This window comes from Aplidium turbinatum, chromosome 9 (genome assembly GCF_918807975.1).
Source record: "Aplidium turbinatum chromosome 9, kaAplTurb1.1, whole genome shotgun sequence".
NCBI lineage: Eukaryota > Metazoa > Chordata > Ascidiacea > Aplousobranchia > Polyclinidae > Aplidium > Aplidium turbinatum.
The window spans coordinates 25,182,084-25,190,287 of NC_137480.1; positions in this window are offsets into that span (position 1 = coordinate 25,182,084).

Genomic DNA, 8,204 nt, shown 5'->3' on the forward strand with positions numbered 1-8,204 from the left:
GAATGCTTGTACTTAAACAAGGTCACATGCAGACTTCTGGGGATGTTACTAAACAATAGAGCCTCATTGCAATGGAAATAGTGCATCATGTGAGAACTGGGGGGGGTTTTTCGGTCATTGACAGATTTTAGCAAAATGTTCGAAAAAAATATAGTCAATTCGGTCAAAATGTCTGAAAAAGTATATATCATATTATGGTCAATTCGGTCAAAATGTCCAAAAAAAAAATATTAGGTCATTTTTACTTGTTTTTATTCCTTTCCGTTGTACTGCATTTTTGTTTTGCGTTATTTTTGAACGTGTGTTACCAGTAGTGTGCAATAAAATATGTCTGCGGCCGGTGTTGCAAGGTTGAGTTTCGCTGATGAACGTTGAAGAAACGTTTGTCTGTTCTAACTTTTCTCAGATAAAACACGACAACGTTTCTCAGCAAAACTTAATGTTGTAGCGAGTCAGGAAGTGCAAATTTTGGTTTGTATATATAAGCTACTTGAAAGAAAATATTTTAATCAAAAAAAATGACCGAAATAAACAAAAAATGACTGACTTTTTTCAAGTCATTTCGGACAAATGACCAAAAAGTCTCAGCGAAAAAAAAAACAGTGTGAGAATCAGAACTTTTTTGTAAAACACCAGTTAAAAACCTGTGGATGAGATGATCGGGGTTTCATACATCAATAGTGCTCAGAAGCAGACATGGTGTGGAGATATAAAAAGACATACAGACATTAAAAAAACACAATCCAAAACAGTCGAAAAACTTAACCCAAAGTTTGTCAGCTCACCTTAACTCTTTACCTCAACACCAACAATAACCTCTTAATTCTAAGCTGTTAGAGAAAAGTTAATTTCATATTCAAGAAACTAAAATACTATCACCTATGACCAACAATCCAACATAAAAATGTTCACAAACAAACTTAAGAATTTAATTAAAACAAACACTCAACCTAAATGCATGTATGTTTACTTGCTTTTAAAGTTTGCCATGCTTCAAATGCCAACATGCATATAGTTAAATAGACCTTTTTGAATGGGCTATGATCAGGGATATCTATAACTATCTATAACTATAACTACTGTAGTTATAGATATCCCTGGCTATGATAAGAAAACATTAAACTATTTTCAAAAACTGTTGTTTATAGCATAATGAGTTGTTATGGAACACACTAAACACCGGTTAAAATTGGTAAAAAAGTAACCAAGAATGAGACTAGAAATACATTCAATAAGAATAAAATTGGCTCTATTAAACTTCTGTATAAGAAAGTGATTAAAATATATTTAGGTAGTAAATTGACATGGTAAAAGTATGTGACAATGACATCTTAATTCTAATCGATCTGTATCAATTCATATTTATTTGCCAATGCAATACAATTGCAATACATTAGAACAAAAGCAAGTTTGGCATGCAATACCTTACTTCTCTATTGTGGAGTTGATAACAATCAATTCATCATAACAATCAATCAAAATCAATCAATTTCGACTGATCAATCAAATGAAAATCATTAAATCAAAGTAGGCCTATATAAGCAATCGCTCAAACGATCAAAATGATAGAACATGTCAATTATGTACAAAACATTTCAAATATACATATATAATATAAATACTTCATTATCATTTTAACAAACTGAGTGTTGAAAGAGTGTTTTTTTTTCTGTTCCAACTGTGAAAGCACTATTGTAATGAAACCTAAAAACTTACAAAACAACTTGATTCAATATAGTGGTTCCCAACCTTTTTTAATGCAATCTTGCATTTACTGATTTTAAAACTTTGCTACCCTAACACCTAGACAAAAATTGGACGCAAAGATTGCTTTTCCAACTATACAACTTAAGTTTTTTTGAAGCTGGTATATACACGTCTCCATCCTGGTCAAAAATACTATGACGTCACACATTGAAATTGACCAAAAATATAGGGCGAAGCTGCTTTACCTTTGCTTTACTGTTCACACACTTCACCCTATATGTCTTGGTAGATTCTAATCTTTGACGTGTAAGAATGTCATAGGGCGAAGACTTGTACACCAGCTCCAGTTTTTTAGCCATCTTCCATAAGCTCATATGGCTTAAGAAAATCCAAATCATCTCACAACTTTCATTCATAAAACCAAAGTTGTGGATGTGATTGTCCATGAAGTACAAATACAAAGTAGTAGAGCCTAATTAATTGTCAGTATAAGCCTAATTTTAATACTCTGAGCCAATGCCAACTCAAGAAGAAATGCTTTACTTTATAGTTACAACAAATAATTTAGCTGTAAAGTATTAAGTGAAAATTCTTTCCCTAGACTTTTCTCAGTTAGGAACCACTGGTTTAAGTCTTTGCAGTTGCTTAACATTTCCAAATTGTTATGCATCAGCTGCATTAAAAGCTATAGAAAATCATTACATTGTCACATAATCATCACTTTTTATCATAAACATATTGTTGACAACTTTTGCACAGGAAGAAACATGGTCAGAGCAGTAAAAGCAATAGTTTCAAATCCCACATCAGTTAATGTGAAGTATTAAGTTGTTGAATGTTAATTTTAACTGTAACAACATAATTATATATATAGATTGATTGAATCTTTATCCTCGGACTAGGAAAGGTTCTTGCAGAGCTTAATCCTGGCAGTTTTGCATACTTGTAGAGGCTCTTGACGCAGGCCCGGTCACCGAGATTGACAGAGTGAAGTTTCCGATTGTTGAAGTGTTGCTGCTGGAGAATTATCAGATCTATTAGGTGCCGCTGAATGGAGAGCAGTCCTTAACGTGCGTTGCTCAAGTGCACATCCCGAGATTTGACCTAGTGGCGCTTGATCTTGAAGCTTTTTTGTTCCAGAAGTCACGTGCTAACCAACTGAGCTATTGGGGCAGATCTAATAAATTTTTATTTTTTACTTTCAGTACTGGCTTGCATGATTGAACAATGTGGTCTAATAAACATAATTCTATCCTAAAACTTACTACATTGCTGGACAGGATATGTGATCGAGATGGGCCCCACAAACTTACTTTAAATGATGGCATACCATATCGCTTAATTCTGCCCAGTGTGCAATAAATTGGGTGAGGTTAGTTGCTGAAGAAAAGGGTGGTTGAAAAAAAAAACTGGCCACTCTTTTTTTGTTAGCGCAGTAGTGCTAAAAGCTTAGTACAGTAAAAATCTTATCTTTTCCGCCTCCAATGCTTTGTACCAAGCAAGAGAACCACTGAATTGCAGTGACTGCATAAAAAAGTTTTCATGTGACTGCATATAAAAGTTTTCATGAAAGACCAAAGCTGCTAATAAAAAGTTCACTCACCCAAGCCAACCCAAATCGAAATCTTGAGCAACAAGTGTTACTGGCAGAGTAGCTTAGAAAAGAAAACTTGGGATAGCTCAGTAACTTCTTGAATCACCCAGAAGCCAGTGGAGAAATAAAATGTTACTCATTACGATTTCTTTATCACAGGAGTGTCTTCAAATGTACATCTCCTACTGTTATCAGCATTGTCCTATTGGAAAACAGATTAAATATTTTGGCATGATCAAGACCTGCTGCTCACAACTAGGTTGTAAAAGAAAATTACCCAAGTACGGTAACTATTAAAAATGTAGCCCAGAAAAGACTTTTCCATAAAACAGAATACAACTGTTGAAAATACTTCATGAACTACAAAGTTGTATACCGTACCGGTATTGACTCATGATACACAAACTAAGTCAATCACCATTTCAAAAACTGGGGAACAGAAGGAAAAAAACTTAATATAATTGTCCTAGGCCTATTATACTAGGTCTCAGCAAAAATGAATAACTCAAGTGTTGAAAAATAAATTTAGAAACAAATAAAACAACCAAGTTAAAACATAATTTAACTGAATAGTGCGCCGATGTAAGGGCAATGGTTTCATTCAGTTAGGATTCCCATCTTTGCATTCGTCTGATCAACGCAGAAGGAATGAATAGGTCAACAAAGCATATCCTGTACCCACTTCCCAATCAACTAGCTTGGCTTGGTGCTCCCAGCAACAACAATCTGGCAAGACTTCGGAATGTGAAATCGTCAGTGACACCAAGTGTTAAAAGTTGTTTTTATCTTTTTTTTTAAAGAAGCTGAAGATATTTAAATTTCATTTTGATTTAAGTTCTAGGCCATTTGTAAAGTTTTGAAAATTGAGTTTATCAAAATAAAATAAAAATAGTCTACAATACCTACTAATAGTAGATATTTGTTCTTAAAATGCAAAACAGCAAACCCGTGTGAAACTCTTAAATTTCATTTTAATACTGTTCGAAGTCCACCAGGTTCATGACAACCTCAGTTATTATCTGAGATTGGAATCAATGTTAAGACCTTTAACTGCTATAGCAAGGGTCTTAACCGGGGGTAAATTTACCCCCTGGGGGTAAATTTCACCTACCGAAGGATACATTTACTGAATCATAAATTAAAGCAAACTTCATTTTTTCAATCATTAAAAAACTGGTATTGCACTCGATTTTAATACAAATTTATGCTAAATGTAAGTTTTCGTCTTTTTCTTTTACCTCCACGCTAGTAGACTGCCAGTTCATTTCAGCAGGGTATGTGTGCTACATTTTTGGAAAAAATGGACAATTTCTTTTAACAAAATATCCTGGAATCATGTGGGTTTACTTTGCACAGACGGCGCCCCTTTTATGCTCGGTGCTAAGCCTGGCTTTACAACACTGGTGAAAAAACGCGCACCGAACATCATTTCTACTCACAGTGCCCTTCATCGACATGCACTGGCAAGTAAAACCCTTCCAGAATATTTGAAAGCAGTATTGAAGCATGTGGTTGAATGCGTGAATTTTATCAGGGCACGTGCTCTTAATCATCGTCTTTTAAAAGTGGTTTCACTCTGTTCTCTTTCATCACACCGAAGTTCGGTGGCCACTAGCGTACGCATAAGGGGCCATTGGGCCATGCCCCTCCCCCCCCCTTAAAAATGTTTTAGTAGTTAACGACGTTGATTAAGGCATTTAATATTGTCACAATCAAGGTGCAATGCCTCGCGATGGCTTGCTTTGTATCTTCAACGAGCGTGTTGTTTTGGTTGTAGAATTCTGGTGCGATGTGTTATTATCGGTTATGACCTGAAGTAACCTCTGATTACGAAATCTGTATTATGTAAAATGTGTTTTCTGGAATCATTTTCCCTACGTGACATTCTAGAGACTTCTGTTGTTTACATTTCAATGCTGCTTGATAGAACAATGGTTCTTTATGATGTAACCTTACGTAATCTTCTCGAAGTTACTGGACTGAACAACCAACTATAAATAGTGGTGTAGTTTGTGTAATGTTTATTATTATTATTATGATGATTATTATTGAGTTGATTATGAGAGTTGTGTTATGAGTTGTGGATTGGTAGTTGATGCAGAAATTATTGTTGATTGAGAGTTGAAGTAATCGAATACAAGTAGCCTAGATGAGAATTGGTGCTGATATAAATTGTGTTTGAAATTAGAGTTATTTGAAACGCCGTTCGTTAAAGTCCTTCAAGAAGTTAGATTATCATTCCACTAGTAGAATTATTCGACATTCAATTGACTGCTTTTCGGTTTAACCCATTAAACTACGTCATTGAACCTTTCCAAGTCTTTTTCCTGGTAAGAGATAGAAAGAAATCGTGACAAATATGTTTTGGATTGCACTGTCAAAGCAATTAACAATGTTGTTCTATAGACTAAGCCAATACGAAATACATGGCCCAATCCATCTACCCCACCCCAGGTATGCCAATGTAGCATAGTGTTCTGTAAGCTTATTATAGTGAGAAAAAAATGGATAAAGTCTAAACTAAAACTATACTGAAATATCATGAAGACGTCTGGGATATCAATGGCCAGTGGCGTAGCCAGGGAAGGGGGGTTTGGGGGTTACAACCCCCCTTTGGCACGCGTGTGACGTCACGATATTGAGAATGATGCTTTGCAGTCTCTTTATGCTTGGGAATGATGCTTTCAGTCTTAAAAAACTTGCCTAATTTTAAACAAAACTACATTAAAAGAGCGAGTTTTGCCAATACCAAACATTCAAACATCTCAGCCAGGAAATAGCAACAACAAAAAAAACATAGAGACTTAGCTTTATTTCCGAAAAATGCCGAAGAAAACATGATCTTATCCTTTTGCTATGCCACCTGACAGCACCATTCTACAGGAATATATATGCTCACATTTTTGTTGAAAATGCTCTCAGAATGCACCAAATTGAAAGTAATTTTTCAAAATTTTTTGGGGGTGGCCCCCCAGACCCCGCCGATGGGTATCGTTGAAAGCGCCGTCGGGCTTCGCCCGCCGGTTGTCAACCCCCCCCCCCTTTTCAAATTTCCTGGCTACGCTACTGTCAATGGCCCCCCTCTTGAGAAAATCCTGCGTACGCCACTGTCGGTGGCTCTCTATAGGGGTCTTGTTTTGTCTCGAGTTTTCGAACTACATGGTGAATTCGAGATTTTTCTTCGAAAACGCAAATCCCCGTTGAGTAGGGGAAGGTCGGGACCCATGATTACGGTGGGAGCCATAATCCACCCCCCATTTTATTAATATAAAGTATTCTTTTTGCATTTTTCGACGTTATTATATTTTTATGCTTGGATAACTTTCCCACAATCCTTTGGTCAAAATTGTACTAAAAATAAAGGTGCAAAGAAGATTTATAGGTTTTTAAAAAAGTAAATTTTTCTGACTGAATGTGATTTAAAATAACTCATTTGTTATGCAAGAAATGCTCATGAACTTTTTTGTAATGGTAGGTGATGTATTTATGATGAGATTAAGCTGAAAATTTTTTAGATAGCAATGTTAGTTTTTTTCAGCTGTTGTTTCATTTCTGAAAAATTAGGTAGGGAGCCTTGAGTCACCTTGTGTTGGGACCTGCAAGCCATGACAAGTGCCTGTGATAGTAGATGTTAAAGTGTCATATGGCATCATTTTTTTGCTTTTCTACGCTTTTTTTCTACGCTAAGAGTTTCCTACGCTTTTTTTGCTCCCCGCTTGTGGGGTGCGATGAGACGCTTGGCGCGTGTTTATGTTTTTGAGCGTAAATTAAACATTCGCTGAAATAATAACTTGTGCTTTTGCTGTAGAGTAGGTAGTACTACAAGGCATTGCAAAACCAATTTTTAGAGAAAAATATTGAGAAACGTAGAAGATATGCATCTAAAAGAAAAAAGTGGCTCGCAGGTCCCGACCTTCCCCTATGGTAAGCACTTTGGCGACAACAAATTTATTGGTGCATTGGCTTACTTGACAGACATTTTTTTCAAGTTTGAACCAGCTCAATACGCAAATGCAAGGAAAAGTGTGTAGATGATAAAATTCAAGGCTTTCAGACAAAATTAGATCTGTAGAGTAGAACCGTTCAAAAAGAAAATTTTTACGATACTCACATTTATAGCCTACGCAAATTTTCCAACATTTGATGACTGGAAAGTCAGTAGGTCACAACGAGGTTTCTGACCTCGAAGTCGAAATATGCCAGCACCTTGCCTCCTTAAAAAAGAACTTTGACGGTTACTTCGAAGGTGAACAGTACCAGTACTGCTTTTTGGATAACTCCTTCCTTCGAAGCTAAGTTAGAAAGTATTGTTGACGATGATCTTTGCAAAGATGAATTGATTGATCTTCAATGTTCAACAACGCTTTGTTCCAAATTCTTATCGTGCAATGGTGACTTTTCTAAGTTATGGTGTGGATTAGTCGAAGAGTTTCCTACGCTGACTAAGCGTGCATTTGAAGTTATTATACCTTTTCCAACTACTTATCTGTGTGAAGCAGGGTTCTCTTCATTGTTGACTATTAAAACAAAACATCGATCTCGCTTAGTTCCCAAAGACGACATGCGAGTAGCTCTTTCAACGACCGTTCCAAGAATCTCCAAAATTGTTCGTGGAAAGCAAGCATAAAAGTCATTTGAGTAGCCTAAACATTATTTTTCACAGGACCCCGTCAAGAACAATCGTGTCTTCGGCAAATAAACAGCTTGTTTTTGATATGTTATAGATATTGTTTGTGCTATAGACTTGCGAATCAGCTAGACTTGCGAATCAGCTGATTTCAGTCATGCAACTCAGCAGGTGATATTCTGACCACTGACCAATCTACTCGAAAGATTTTTGATAGGCCTACAAAGAAAATTAAGTGAATGTATCGCCACAAGCAGCGTGGCCTAATGGGTTAAG